Here is a 15,291-nt window from a genome sequence, read left to right on the forward strand (position 1 = left end):
AAGAAAAGGCAAATCAGTGGGCAACTACACAATGGGAACTGTGAAAGCAGGAATGTCTCTTCCTAGCTCGGCCAGCCAAAAATGCTCATTTACTCCAGCTGTATGGTTATGGCTACCTGAGTAGTGTCTTTACCAGTGAGTTTGATTTCATGCATTGGGCAAGTCCAGGTTGCAGACCACTGTAGAAAGGACCATGTTTCACTTGTGCTTGTGAATCCTGGTTAACCAGGAGAACTACACCAGGTGGATATCATTCCTGCCTGTAGGTCAGTGTGTCTCTCACAAGTTGCTTCTTTTACAAAATCAAATACAGTTTACTTGGTTAGGTAATCCAAAGCATACTCATTTACCTGAGTCACAGTATCTTTTCCTCCAAAATGAAAGATGCATTTAAGTTTTCTGGGTTCCTCTCCAGTGTCAAATGAAGGCAATTTCTAAAACCGTGATTAAGAAGAATTCCTCTTAGATTCATGCTTCTCCTTTCCTCCCAAGGTAGTATTAAAGATGAACCAACATCATGCTGGATTGAACAAGGCACCAGATTATACTTTAACAAAGCCAGTGTGAATTTTGACTTTTGATCCTTGAATAGTGGTCATAGTAAGCAGTTTCATCTAATCTATCAGCATCTATTAAAAGAGTTTCAGGCTTCAGGCATTTACTTTTAGGGAAAATAACCCGATCATTTCAGTAGAACAAAATGGACAGCCAAGGTCAATGGAGCATGGCAGAGAAGCTTCCCAGCCTTTCCTGGAGAAGGAATGGGGGCAGACTTTTTTTTTAACGGCATTTAGTGAATAGCATCTGAGTGGAATTTTAAATCACTACACCAGATGATCATCTCTTGGAGGAAGAACCTATTTTTTTAAGCAGTTTTTTTTTGTGTGTTTCCTTTTCCCTGACATCTGTGTTTCTCACTTTCTGAAATAAACATTTCACTTTGCTGATGCTGTGAGGTGTGGGACTGGGAAGTTACTCATTCTTTTCCTCACCCATAAAAAAAATTTCTTAAGGCTTAAGTGAGATTTGTATCCACCTCTTTCAAATGGATAGATCCTGTCCAAACTTGCCAAGCAATTAAAATTCAGATATGAAATCCTGAGAGTCACGGATGGAGCATGCCTTCTTAGGCACAGGAAATACGTCATGTGCCCCACCTACAGGTATGCCTTGGAATTGTCTGTAAAAGTGATCTAATATGAATTCTGGGGAACTGAAGACATTTACTGAATTTTAAACTCAAACTGAACTCCATGATAAGGAGAGTGTGGAGATAAGAATTGAAAAAATAAAGTACTGTAGCTATTCTCAAAGAACTTTTAATGTTATGGAAACAAAGTAAAACTATAAAACTGCATAAAATCTAATATCGTTTTCAAAGGATTCTGAAAACATGGTAGGAGAAGTACAGGTGGTTGGCCCCTTTCTCCTTTTAAGGTCTCCACTGGGCAGAGGGATCAGCTTGTATAAGTTTGGGATGGGGGAAGGGAGGGAATTGTTAGCTAACCATGGGTCAGGAAGGGGAGGGGTCTCACCCACACACCATCGTTCCAAGTGCTTCTGAGGCAGCCTCTGAGCAGCTAAGTGATTTTCTTTGTAAGACCTTGGAATAGGGGAGCTGAAAAACCCTAGACCTGACAAGAGACTGCATCTGATAGAGCCTGGGGTGAAATCCAAAAATACTGCAGATGCTTGAGAAGGTCAGCCAGCTGCCCAGGCCTGTAACCTCCATGGCCTTAGGAGGGGCTGCCACGGTGCACAGTTGTCCAGAAGAGGCCTGACTTGCTGAGCCAGACTGTTTCCCTCAGGTGATAACTCTCTTTGTCTGAAGATCTGGGAGAAGTCCAAGAATCTGGTGGCTTTTCTCCCCACCCATTAATTCCAGAATTGCAGCTGGTCGGCCTGTTATCAACAGTGTCCTGGGATAGTGAAGCATGTTTTCTTTGTCTGTTTGCCAACTTACAATCGCCCAGGAGATAGATCTGCAAGTTTGAAGGAATCTCCCTTCTAGTAAAAACAATGCTGGACTGCTTGTGGGTCTGCAAAGGTGGTGATAAAATTGGAGAGGTTGTGTAGAATACTGTGCTTTTTTTTTTTTTTTAAATAGAAGAAACACACAAATATATTGTAGTTAAACATTTTAAAAGACTAAGAAAAAAATATATCGATGTTTGGGAAACTGCTGGAAGCATGCTTTCTACAGGAGATGCATATTTCCAGTACACTTGATGGGTGGTGCCTTCTGGATCTTGTCCTGGCAAATCTCATTTGCTGCTATGCTACTTCAGACTCTTGGTGCTTCTTTCCTTCTCTGCTTCCTGGGCTTGCTGCTGGTAGAATATTTGCACTTGCAGTTACCTCCTGTACTCCTGGGCTAAACTGCAGCATCTTGCAAAATTCTTCTCTTAATCACTAAGTTCTTCAAGACCTTCATTTATGCCTTCTTGTTCTATAGCACTTTCTTCCTGTGCTTTTGCCTTTCTTTGCAATCTTTCTTGAACTTGAACTTTTCCTGTTTACATAAATCTCATTCACAAGTTGTTTCCTTGCCCCCTCTTCAAGTCTCAGCTCTCTGTCCATCTTGGTTGGCTTCTTTTCCTTCTCTTTCTGTATTATTTTGTCTAATTATTTCTTCTGAGCTTTCTCTTCCTCATGTTGCTGTGCTGCATATTCATAATATATCTTCAGTGCTCTTCCCACACCTTCTCTCAGTTGCTTCTTTTTATCAGCCTCTTCTTCTAAGTCTTAAACAGCCCTTTGCATGAACTTCATGGTCAAGTCCTGTTCTTTTCTGTATTACTGCTGAATGTGTTCTGCCTTTCCTTGGAGGTCTTTCTGCAAAAAGATTCTGATTTCCTGCTTTGTCTTCTTTTACTTTAGCTTATCCTGCTCATTCTCGAGTTTACCTGTGCATTGCCTTTTCTGCAAGGTGTGGCTTCTCTTCCTTTAGCTGCTGTGCCACCTGCCTTTGTGCCTGGATGCTGGTGACTAGGGTGCTCAGCCTCAGGGGTGTGTTCTCTATCAGCTCTTTCCATCTCCTGGCATCTTGAGCATCTTGCTTTTCCTTGGAAAATCAGTCTTCCTCCCAGAGTGCTGAGAACATCTTTCTATTTCACCAGTTTCTGCCTCTTCGGCTCGTCATTAAATTCTGTCTATAGTTTCTGCTCCTCACACAACTTCTTCTGATGGATCCAAAGCAATTCACCATGGAGCTCCTTGCAGCATTCCCTGAATCACTGTCTAGCTTTTCAACCACAAAATCCTGTCTCTCTCTTCTTTCCTCTCTCATTCTTTTTTTTTCAACTGCATTTCAGTAAAATACTCATCATTCTTCTGATGCCAAAAGTTCATGTAGCTTACCTCCTTTTTCTTCAGTGTTGATGGAATACTGTACTTTTAACAGGTGTTGGTAGGCTGAAAGAGAGCCATCCCACTAAACAACTAGGACAGATGATCCTCATCAAACTGGATTCTGGATTTAGTGACAGAAATGGGGAAAAAGTGAGTTTAAAGCAAAAAAGACATAATAAACAATAAAGATTGTGAAAAACAGCATAGACACTGTTGTATATTGACTTAGCAATGACCCAAAATGTTAGCTTAAGGAGTCATACCAGAATACAGAAGAAAAATAAAAGAAATGGAAATTAGGAATAAAAAGAGACAGTCAAGATACACTCATGAAATCAGTTATTCTAAATAACAAGACTTTTAGAAGGAGAGGAAAAGAAAGAATTACAAAAATCGAAGAATTAATAAATAAAAAAAAAAATTCCATGAACTGGATGAAGACTTGAATTTTTATATGGTAAAGACCATCTAGTGCTGGAAGAATTTAATGGAAAAAGAAACACTCCAGGCCACATAGTAGGGCAATTAATGAACCTGTAGGATTAGATAGGGTAATCCTTATTAAGCTTCCAGACACAGAAACATGTCACAAAGAAAAGACTGATGACACAATTGGTCTTCTTATGTGAAACACGGTAAGATAGAAGACAGTAAAATGACATGGTAGACTTTTGAGGGAAAGGAGCTGATTCTAGAATTCTCTTTTCAAGAGATCGTTCATGATTTGGAGTGGTATGTGGCATTTTCAGACCTACAGAGACTTAATAAATAAACTACCCATATGTACTTTTTGGAAATGTTACTATAAAAACTTCAACAAAAATTGAATCAGAATATCGATTTTAAGTTAAGGATGTATAAAATATAACACAGAGAAAGATGAGTGATGAATCATGTATCCATAATTAATATGTAAAGTTACCAGAAATCTATAGGGTGCAGTAAGAAAACACTCTATTCATTCTTCTGCCTCCAAATAAAATCTAGGACAGGTCCCATATTGGTCATTCTCAGATAATAACAATATTTTCTAGTCACTGTTTTTTTTTTAATTGGAATAATTTCAATCAGCAATTAAAATGTCAATCCCATGTAACAAACTTCTGAATTCTATTCTGTGTTAAGCTGTCTTTCCTTTTCCTGCTTGGAATTATCTGACAAAGACTTTAAAGCAGCTATTATAAACATTTTCAAACAAGCAATTGTAGACACTCTTGAAACAAATATTAAGTTGGAAAGTATCAGGCAAGAAATAGAACATGTACAGAAGAACCAAATGGAAGTTTTACAATTGTATCCAAAATTTAGAAAAACCGTAACTCACTGAATAGACTCAATAGTAAAATAGAGAAAGCAGGAAAGAATAAGTAAACTTAAATATAGATTAATATAAATTATCCAATCTGAACAACAATAGAAAAAGTCTGTTAAAAAAAAAACCCAAAACAGTCTCAGGGACTTATAGCATTACCAAAAGCTCTAATATTCATGTTATAAAGAGCATGGTGCTGAAAAAATACTTACAAAAATAATGGCTGAAAACTTCCCAAGTATAATAAAAGATATAAACTGAGAAATTTAAGAAGGCAAGTGAACCCCAAACAAAATAAATGCGAAAAAATCTAGCCTCAGATACATAATAATTAAACTGCTGGAAATTAAAACACAGAAAAACTCTGGAAAGCCAGCCATAAAAAAATGACACATTACCCATGGTGAAACAATAATTCAAACTATTGTTGATTTTTTTTTTGTCAGAAACTATAGAGGCTAGAAGTAAGTGATACATTTTTAAAGTGCTAAAAAGAAAGTAACTGACAATCCAGAATTCTATGTCCAGTGAAAATATCCTTTAGAAATGAAGGAAAAAATCAATGAAATAGAAAATTAATGAACAGTTGAGAAAATTAATAAACTAAAAGATGATATTTTGGACAGTCAATAAAATTTAGAAACTTCTAGCTAGATTGGTCAATTAAAAAGAAAAAAAGAGGGGGAAAGATATAAATTACCAATATCAGTAATAAAAGAAGAAACATCACTACATGTCCTATAGACATTAAAAGGATAAAAAATGCCTTGAAAGACTTTATGACAATAAGTTTAACAACTTAGGTAAAATAAGCCAATTTCTTGAAAAATACCAACTACCAAAGCACACTCAAGAAGGAACTATTTAGAGAAACTGAATTTATAATTTAAGCTCTTTCTACACAGGAAACTCCAGGCCCAGATTGCTTCACTCATGAATTCTGCCATATATTTACAAAAGAAATTATAAAATTCTACATAAACTTTTTCAGAAAATTAAGAAGGAATGTTTCCTAATTCATTTATCAGTCAATACATTTCTAGAAAAGGAAACCCCAGAATAATATCCCTCATGGACAGATAGTCAAAATTACTTCACAAAATTTTAGTAAATTGAGTTCAGTGAAAAATAAAAAATAATGTGTCGTAACCACATGAAGCTCATGACAACAACATGATGCAGGTTTAACATTTGAAAATCAATCAATGTAATTTCCTATACTGACTTACCCAAAATACAAAACAACATGATTGATAGATGTAGAAAAAGGATTTGACACAATTAATCTACCTTTTGACAAAAATTTTCAACAAACTAGGAATAGAATAGAATGTCATTAAATTCTTAAAAGGTTACATATGTAAATCATATAGCTAACATATTCAATATTGAATGGTTTAATATTTTCCACCTAAAATTTGGGAAAAAAGCAAGAATGTTTTTCTCATCATTTCTGTTCAATGTTATGCTGAAGTAGCTAACCAGTATAATAAAGCAAGAAAAAGAAACGAAAGACATACAGATTGGGAAGAAAGAAATAAAACTTTGTTTGCAGAAAACATGCTCATATGCATAAAATACCTTAAGGAGTCAACAAAAACTAATATAGGACTAGTAAGTGAATTCAGCAACATTCAGGTTACAAAGTCAATATACGAAAATTAGTTGTAGTTCTGTATATTAGCAATAAACAATTGAAAATAGAGATAATAAATACCATCCACTCTAGTGTCAAAGAACAAGAAATACTAGGGAATAAATTTAACAAAAAACACACCAGATGTGGACAACAAAAACTACAAAACATTGCTGAGAGAAATTAAAGAAAACCTAAATAACAGTGTAGAAATCTCATTTAATGAATCTGAGAATGGAATATTGTTAAGCTTTCAATTCTCCAAAAATTGATATATCTAATGCAATCTCAATCAAAACCCCAGAACCTTTATTTGGGGTAGAAACTTTTATAGTAACTCTCAAATTTATATGAATGTGAAATCTTGAAAGGAAAATACAAAAATAAAGTTGGAAAATGTGCAGCACCTAATACTAACACCATAAAACTACAGTGATCTAAACAACTTAGGAAGACTTACAGTCTTTTGTCCCAAAGACTTTTGTCAATGGGACAAAATAGAGTTTGGAATTTAAACCTCACATATATGGTCAATTGATTTTGACAAAAATGTTAAAATAATACCATGGGGAAATGGTGCTTGAACAATTGGATATCTATATGCAAAAATTTTTGAGTCTCAACCGTTACCTAACACCACACATCCAAATTAACTAAAGATACATCATAGTCCTAAATGTCAAACCTAAAACAAACAAACAAAAAACACTGCTAGAAAAGGTAGACAAAAATATTTCTGACCTTAGGTTACACAGATTTTTGAGCTAGTATATAGAAGGAAAAAAATGATAAATTGGACTTTATCAAAATTTAATCTTTACTCTTTAAGGAAACAATTAGGAAATGAAACAGCAAGCCCTGGGCTGGAAGAAACTTCACAAAACACACATCTAGTAAAGGACTTGTAATTCAACAACTCAGTAGTAAGGAGATAACTTAATTATAAAATAGCCAAAAGATGTGTGAATGACAGGAAAGATATATGAATAACAAATATGCAAATAAAAATGTTCAACATCATCAGTCATTAGAATAGTTAAAATTGATGGAATTGAATATGCCAAACATTTACAAGAATGTGGGCCTATTGAAATTCATCTTTGTTGGTGAGAAAACATAATGATATAACCATTTTGGCAGTTTAAAAAAAATTTTTTTTTTTTATGATAAATGCTCACGTAAGGATCTAACCTAGCATCTTTCTTTCTAGGTCTTTATCCAAAGGAAATACAAGCACATGTCTGCAGAAAGCTTTGTATGCAAATATTGACAGCAGTTCTATTCACAGTGGCCAAAACCTAGAAACAATCCAAGTATTCATAAAACACTAATATGCAATGAAAAGGAATGAACTACTGCAACACAGAACAATGTGGATGGATCTCAAAATCATTATGCTAAGTTACAGAATCCAGACACAAAAGACTGTATAACGGTAGGATTCCACTTATATAAAATTATAAAAAGAAAAACTATAGGAAGCGCCCCAGGGTCCTGAGCTGGGGTGGTGGTGGGGGGGCGGTGCACGAGGGCTTCAGTCACAACCCCCTGACATCACATCTGCATCGAGCCCAGCAACTACTGAGCTGCTGCTGGAAGCCCCCTCATCTCCCCTACAGGATAAGGAGGGTGCCACAGGCCTCCACCATGTCCCCCTCCTTCCTCCTTCTCCCACCCTATCTCCTTCCCCCTTCCCTTGTCCCCTCTCCCCAACTGCTCCACAACATCTTAGAATGTAAAAAAAAATAATAATAATGATGAATAAATAAATTAAAATAAATAAATAATAAATAAATAAAAAGAAAAGCTATAGAGACAAAGTTGATGGGTGGTCACTAGGGGACGAGGATCTCTAGAGGCTGGGGGTAGGAGCAAGACACGTATAAAAATGGTGATGGGAATGTTCTTTATCTTGATTGAGGTTACAGTTTCCCAACTGTATGAGTGTGAAAACTCATAAAATCATACTTTTAAAATTGATAAATTTTACTGTATCTAAATTATACTTTAAGAAGCTAATTAATTTAAAAATAACTAATAAAAATCTTTCATTTACAAATCCTGTTGTAAGCCTGTGTGAGACTGCTACCTGTTGATATGAGTTATACAATAAGCGTATTTATAACAATCTGCTCAAGTTAATAATACTAACTAATAATTGTTAAGTGCTTACTACAGGGCAGGCACTGTTCTGAGTGATTTTATGGGTTTTGCTAATTTAATTTTCCTAACAACCCTGTCAAAAAAATACTGCTATCTCTACTTGACAGAAGAGGAAACTGATCACAAAAATATTATTAACAGCTAGTAAGTGGTAAATTTACATTCTGAAACACGTTGTTTAACTTTAGAGACTAGATTCTTAACCATTACTATATATTGAGAGGCAAACACAGCAAATGTTACATGTCAATGCAATTCAATACGATTAGCCTAGCAGATGAAAAAGGCCAGATTTGATTTGGAAAGACTTCATTGGGAAAGATAATCCTATTTATGACTCTCAAAAGATGAGAAAGACTTGAGTTAGAAAATGTGATTTTCTGAAAGTCACCTCACATTAGACAAGGCACTTTTCTTCTCCATAATACTAATTGTTTTATTCTTGGACTCACTGAGATGCTCCCAGTAATAAAGGGTGAAGCACTCACAGTTTCTTATAAGCAAAGGTCATGTCAATTTATTAATTGTAATTCTGCGTGCTTTTAAATAAAAGATAATTTATACATACAAGCCTAAGATCTGCTATTAGATTTGACGTTAAAATCTGTATTTAGAGTTTTTGAAAATTGAAACAAAACCTTTCACACTGTTGAAAAAAATTACTACAAATGCAGTGTCTGAATTATTCCAGCAGATGGCAATACAGTCATTGTTAAAAAGTTAACTTTTGCCATCAACCTTGAAAGACAAATGAAAACAACATACCCTTTCCCCCTTTCCTCCCTCTCTCCCTTTCTCCCTCCCTTCTTTCCTTCCTTCCAATCTTCCTTTCTTCCGTACTTCCTGTCCTTTTCTGTGTGAGTCCTTTTAGATTGCTGAAACAATTATACACCGGATGTTTTCACGGTTACACAGTCTGGTAACACCCTAATTATGAAGGACTTTAAATGCTAAGCTAAACCCTGATCTTTTCTTTAATAATGGTAAGCACACTTAGCATGAGCTTTACCCCTTTAATAAATGTTAAAGTGCACAATACAGTATTGTTAACTATAGGCATAATGTAGACACCGACCTTTATTCTGCAGAAAATGGAGAGTTAGAAGATGGCTTTGAGTCAGGGATGACTTGGTCAGAATTATATGTTAGGAAAATAACTCTGACAGGGAAAGGACGGGTGGAAAGATGTGGAAAGAGAGGGTAAATGTTTGTTAGAATGGTCTAAAAGGGAGGTAATGAGAACTTAATCTTGAGCATGTCAGGGAAAACTATGACTTAGATGAGAAAAGTAATGGCAGAGGCAGAAGGGAGAGAACTAAGCAATTGATTGGAAGTTAGACATTCAAAAGAGTTATTTTGGAAGAGCCAAAAATAACTTTAGAGTTTTAATCTGGGTTGGGGGAAGCTAATGAGAGGTATAGCAAGAGGATGAACAGGTGTTTGTTAAAAGGGAGTCTCTCTGAGGTTTTTTTTGGTGCATCTATATGCTGATTTAACCTAGCAGTTGACAATGGATCTGCTGTTTATATGAGAAGTAAGATTTAAGAGATAGATGCATACATGGTGGGTATTTCTGGCCATAAGAGGAGATGGAACAAAGAAAGAAAAAGCTTAAATTCCTAGGAACCTTCTGGATGATGCTTGTAGTAAGGAGAAACCGACGATACTATTAAGGTTAGCAGAATTTTCAGGTGACTGCGATGTCTTAGGAGCCTAAGAGCAAGGATGAATGAATTAAGAGAAACAAATATTTTTAAAACTTTGAGGACATCATTTGGAAAGAGGCCATTGGCCTTTGAGAAAGAGTTACATAAATTAATGGGGCAGAAAGCCGGTTATGAAAAAGGAGTGGAAAAAATATGAAATAGTGTAAAATCTCTTTTTAGAAGTTTGGTAGTAAAGAAAAGGGAAGAAGTGGTTCTGTGGGTTGACTGATCAGCAGGAACAAGGTAAAATCTTTTACAACCAGAGAGACTCAAGCATGTTTGTGTCTGCAAAAGAGGAGACATTTGAAATTACGCTAAGGTTGTTTTCCTTTTTTTCTTAAATGGCATCTAGATAATTTAATGAAACTGCATAACTTCATTTTACTAGCAGTTTTGTGGATGTAAGAAAAAATTAGACATATAATTTGAAAGTGAATTTTGCAACATGTTTCTCATTATTTATTATTTATCCTGTGTCTGCTCGGCTCCTCTCACGGCTGCTGTCTGAAGCTTTGGGACTGTGAGAGTTAGTCATGCTAGTTAAGTCTGTTCTCAGCATCTAAGATCTTCTGACATTGTGGCAAGTGATAGGTCTGAGGGGGCTGCGCTAGCATCGACCAAGCACTTAAGTTAGAGACAGCGCTAAGCCCATCACTCTGTTATGACGCGAGCATGTTTGCTCACGAAGGCTTTTAGCAAGCTTTCCATTCAATTCTTTCTGCTTTTTTCTTTAAGGAAAAGAAAGATCAGTTGGGAATGCTTTATCTTGCCGGCAGAATTGCTGAGGTGTAGAATTTGCTTCTTGCCACTAGAGCTTCAGTGTCACGGTGTCATTTATTGCAAAGGAATCTGCAGAGGCTGCCAGTTGAATCTGTCTGAGGAAAAAATCACAACCTCGAGGAGCAAACAACTGAGTCTGCCATAAAATATGGTAAACATGCTGGTTTCATTAAAAACTAATAGCAAGACAGAGTTTTCAAACACAGAGGGAACGGAAAGTGCAGAAAAGGCAGGAAGAAGGCAAGGGGCCTCTCTAAGGAAATCTTACTTGTTTTTTACAGCCTGGTTAAACTTTGTAAATTTCTAAAGATCTGTCTCTGCCTTTAATTCTTTGAAACCCTGTACCGTATCTGTTAACGGTCTTATCAAACGAAAGATAGCTACCCTTCCTGTCAGGTATCCCCACCAGTACGTTAAGAGGGTTGTAAATGCTGGTAGATGACGGTCCCCATGGGGAGCTGCACGACACCTATTTTCATGCAAAATAAAACCCAAGTACAGAGCAAGTAAAGAAATTAAGTTTTTCTTAGATATGTAACAATCAGGGATGTATTTCATAAAGTGGAATTTATCTCTATTGGGGAGGGCATGCCACTTCCTTGACTTTTTAAAATATTTTTGCAGAACTGATGCATTAGGCAGTAAGCACATTATACACTTTTCCTGATTATGCTTTGGAAATAATAGGAATCCAAACCATGGGGAAAACATAATTTCAGAATAAATTCTCCTTCTTTCACTAAAGCTTGTTTGCTTTCTGGTTTCCTGAGGTTGGATTTTGAGATACTTAAGCACAGGAATTCATTCCCATTCATTTAAAAAAAAAAAAACCCTAAAGATTTTCATACAGTGTATTAAAAAATACTACCTGTCTCTGCCACTCTTGCTGTCTAGGAATCAAAGGAAATGGTCAGGTGTTGGCATGGGGGTCTTATAAGCCAGGCTCAGTAGATTTGAGTGATACAGAAATTGGGTCCAAATCCAATCTGTGTTCACAACAGCTAAAAATAGATCTCTTTATTTTTCCTTCATTTTTCTTTATTTTGAAGGAGTTGGGTCTCCTACTGGTGTTGGCATCCTCATTCTTGCTTCACCAGGACTTCCCTGTCCTCCAGAGCCATAAGTAGATAAGCCAAAGTTTATTTTCATGGATGAATAAATTCAGTAATCTCTATCATCCGAGCATATGCAAATTATTAAATCTTATTTTCTATCTTCACTGTATAGAACATTTTTTAACTGCAAGGGAATGTATTCATCTTAAGAATTTGAGGTCTTGATATCAGCTAATTTGTGTTAGTACAATCATTTTATTTTATCAGCAAATCTAAAACTTGTTTTGTCTTGTACAATGCATTTTGTTGGATAGGTCGAAATTTTGATTTTTTTTTTGGTTGCTTTCATAAAACACACATAAACTGATGAGCTTTAATTATATAAATCCAACAGGAACAGAAAGCTCTAGATTCGCTCAAAGGGAAGGAGATGAGGTTGAAGAAGGTATAATTCAGATAGTTAAAAATGGTTGTTTTAGATCTGGGGCAGACTTCTAGATTATGTATTTTTTTTCTTATCTAAATTTTTCTGTTTGTGGAAACTTTTAACAAAGGATAAATAATAAGCCAACCTCCACCAGTGGAATTTCTTCTCTGTATAAACCTCTCAGCAATGTATTTGGAAACTCACGTCTTTAAAGAGAAGATTTGGAGAGATGTAAAGCTGATTTAACTCCTCACATCAGCAGCAAATACTTGAGCTGTATTCTCAGTACTTTTCACCAATAAATAAAATTTGACCAGTGATTTTTGGTGAAAAGCATCGCATGTGCCATAAGAAGCCCAGGAATCCCATTTCCTGTGGGGAGGACGAGCTCTCAGGGTTGTCCTACCACTTTCCCATTGAACTGCATATTGAAATATGTTGACCAGGCCCTACATCCCATGACATGTTTGTGATGGAATTGGAACATTTCAGCTACCTGCATAACCACAGCCCTGGAGTGAGTTATGATTTTGGTGAAGTGCTCTGAATTTTGATGAACACTGATAAAGTAAAATAGCTTTTGAAGAAGAGTGGCTGCTAGGGAAAACACTCCATTACAGATAAACTAATAGGTCTAATAATAATTCATTTTAGAATACTAGAATGAGCATGGTACCTGGATTTAGACATATTTAAGCTTTATTCCTGTCCTCATCATTTATTAACTCTTTGTACTAGAATGTGATTTCAAAACTTTATGAACCTCAGCTTTCTTCTCTGCAAAATGGGAACACTAATACTAACCTCAAAGGACTATTGTGAAAATGAAATGAGAAACTGTTCGAATGATCAGGCTCATTGCCTGACGCATAGTAGGCTCTCAATAAGAGTTCTACCTCAGCTTTTCTTTCCTCCTCTGCCCAATACACTATTCCCCTAACATTCCTACAGACTGGGTATCTTGTAGACTCTTGTCTGTTGGCTTATGCGACAGTACATCCTGATCTCCTATCTAAATGCCTTCTACTATCCATGCTGGAAAAGCTGTATGTTTCTTTCCCCAGGCTCCCTTGGGTCTAGTGATGGAAGACACACTCCTGGCCAATATAACAAAAAGGGAGTCTTGCGAGAGTTTTCAGGGAAAGTTTTTGCTTTACTGATAAACAGACAGAAGCAGCTGGAAACACTCTCTTTTCTTTTTATGTTGAATGACCGAATCTGTAATAACATTTTACAGCAGCCACAGGAAATTAGTCCAGTTAGCTATCAAAAGATTTTATAATTTTATTTTAGGGTATGGGTAATAATGATAACTGATATCTACTGATCACCCTCTGTGGACAGGCAGCCACACTAACCACTTTGCATGTATTACCTCATTTAATCCTCACTACAGCCTGTGAGGCAGATGCTCCTGTGATCTTCATTTTATAGCAAGGAGAGCCACTCCAAGAAAGGCTGAGGAACCTACCCAAAGTCACACAGTGAGGGAGCACTGGAGATAGTATTTGAATTTGGGTCACCTGATTCCTTAGCCAGTCTAGCCCTACTACTGAAGAAATGAGAGACTTGCTGCATATGTTCCCAGTAATGTCTCCAATATAAGTTATTAAGCATAACAATTACGTAGTATTGACATCCATAACTGGGGATAGGTAAGTCTTTTAAATTCCTCAAGAACACTCCCTTCATAGATTAAAAAGTAAGTAGCTAATGCGTGGCTGATGCTGAGCTGAGCATCGTGTCTGGGAAGATAATTGAAACACATAACCTTGCCTCAATAGGCTTGTATCCCATATCAGATACAGTTTCTCTAGTTGCCCATCTTTGATTACTGCTTTAAAAAACAGTACAGCATGGCAACCTTAGCCATCAAACCCAAAATTCCATATCAAAATATAATTTTTAAAGGATTCCATAAAGCCAAATATAAATTAATAGCATTATCTATAACTTTGAATTATCTACATTGTTATTTTTATCCACATGTCTAAATAATGGGAAATAAACAAAAACTGAAATCCTTATTTTCAATAACCTCCACAATGGGGTTACTAATTACCTCATATCTTTGGTGAAACTTTCCTTGGTTATTCTTTCTAATTGGCATATCAATATTTTTCATGTGATAGCCTCTGATGATAATTTCATAGCCTCTGATGATAAAGCATGTGTTTTATTATTGCCAAAACCACTTATTTTAAAGCTAAGATTTCCTTACGTTTTTTAAGCTTCTTATTTTTAATTAGCCTACGTGTTTCCTCTCCTGTTTAAAAAATAAATGGCTGAAGATGAGTTCTGTTACCTTCTAGGGTTCTACAAAAAGGCTATGTGATAAACTAAGTCATTTAAGTCTTAATTTGTGCATTTTACTTTTTCTCAAATTTTTTTCCCTCCCATTTGATTCATGAGGTAGGTCCTTGTAGTCCCTTACCCTAGGGATTTTGCCCAGGAAAATTAAAATATTTTTTATGTCAATAGTTCTTTCTACCTTTCATAAAAGGCTGAACTATTCATCTATGAACCCAGGTAAGATCCCCTGCATGAAATCTTCCTACTAAGAGTGAAAAAGGGACCAGTATTAACAGGTGCTTAATAAAGTAATTTTTCCATACAGCATTAGTTAACATAAATAATATGTACAATTCCCATAGATGTTGGTGTATTTGCAGTAAAAGTCTATTTATACCATGTATTCAAGCAGGCAGTTGTTAACACACTTTTTATTTATTGCTGGCTCAAAGATTTCTTCTTAAATGATTATGCTTCCAATACTTCATGAAATAGAGATCATTAAAATTAAAGCTTTTAATAAACATTGATTTAAAGCCCTATAGCTTAATTCTTTAAGTTTTTTACTT

At 35.8% G+C, this 15,291-nt stretch overlaps 1 pseudogene; it reads right to left on the bottom strand.

The window, feature by feature from the left end:
* Positions 1-2,197: 2,197 nt before the first annotated feature.
* LOC103587104 lies at positions 2,198-3,414 on the bottom strand (annotated as a pseudogene).
* Positions 3,415-15,291: the final 11,877 nt, after the last annotated feature.

This window comes from Galeopterus variegatus, unplaced genomic scaffold, assembly GCF_000696425.1.
Source record: "Galeopterus variegatus unplaced genomic scaffold, G_variegatus-3.0.2 Scaffold418, whole genome shotgun sequence".
In the NCBI taxonomy this organism is placed as follows: Eukaryota; Metazoa; Chordata; class Mammalia; order Dermoptera; family Cynocephalidae; genus Galeopterus; species Galeopterus variegatus.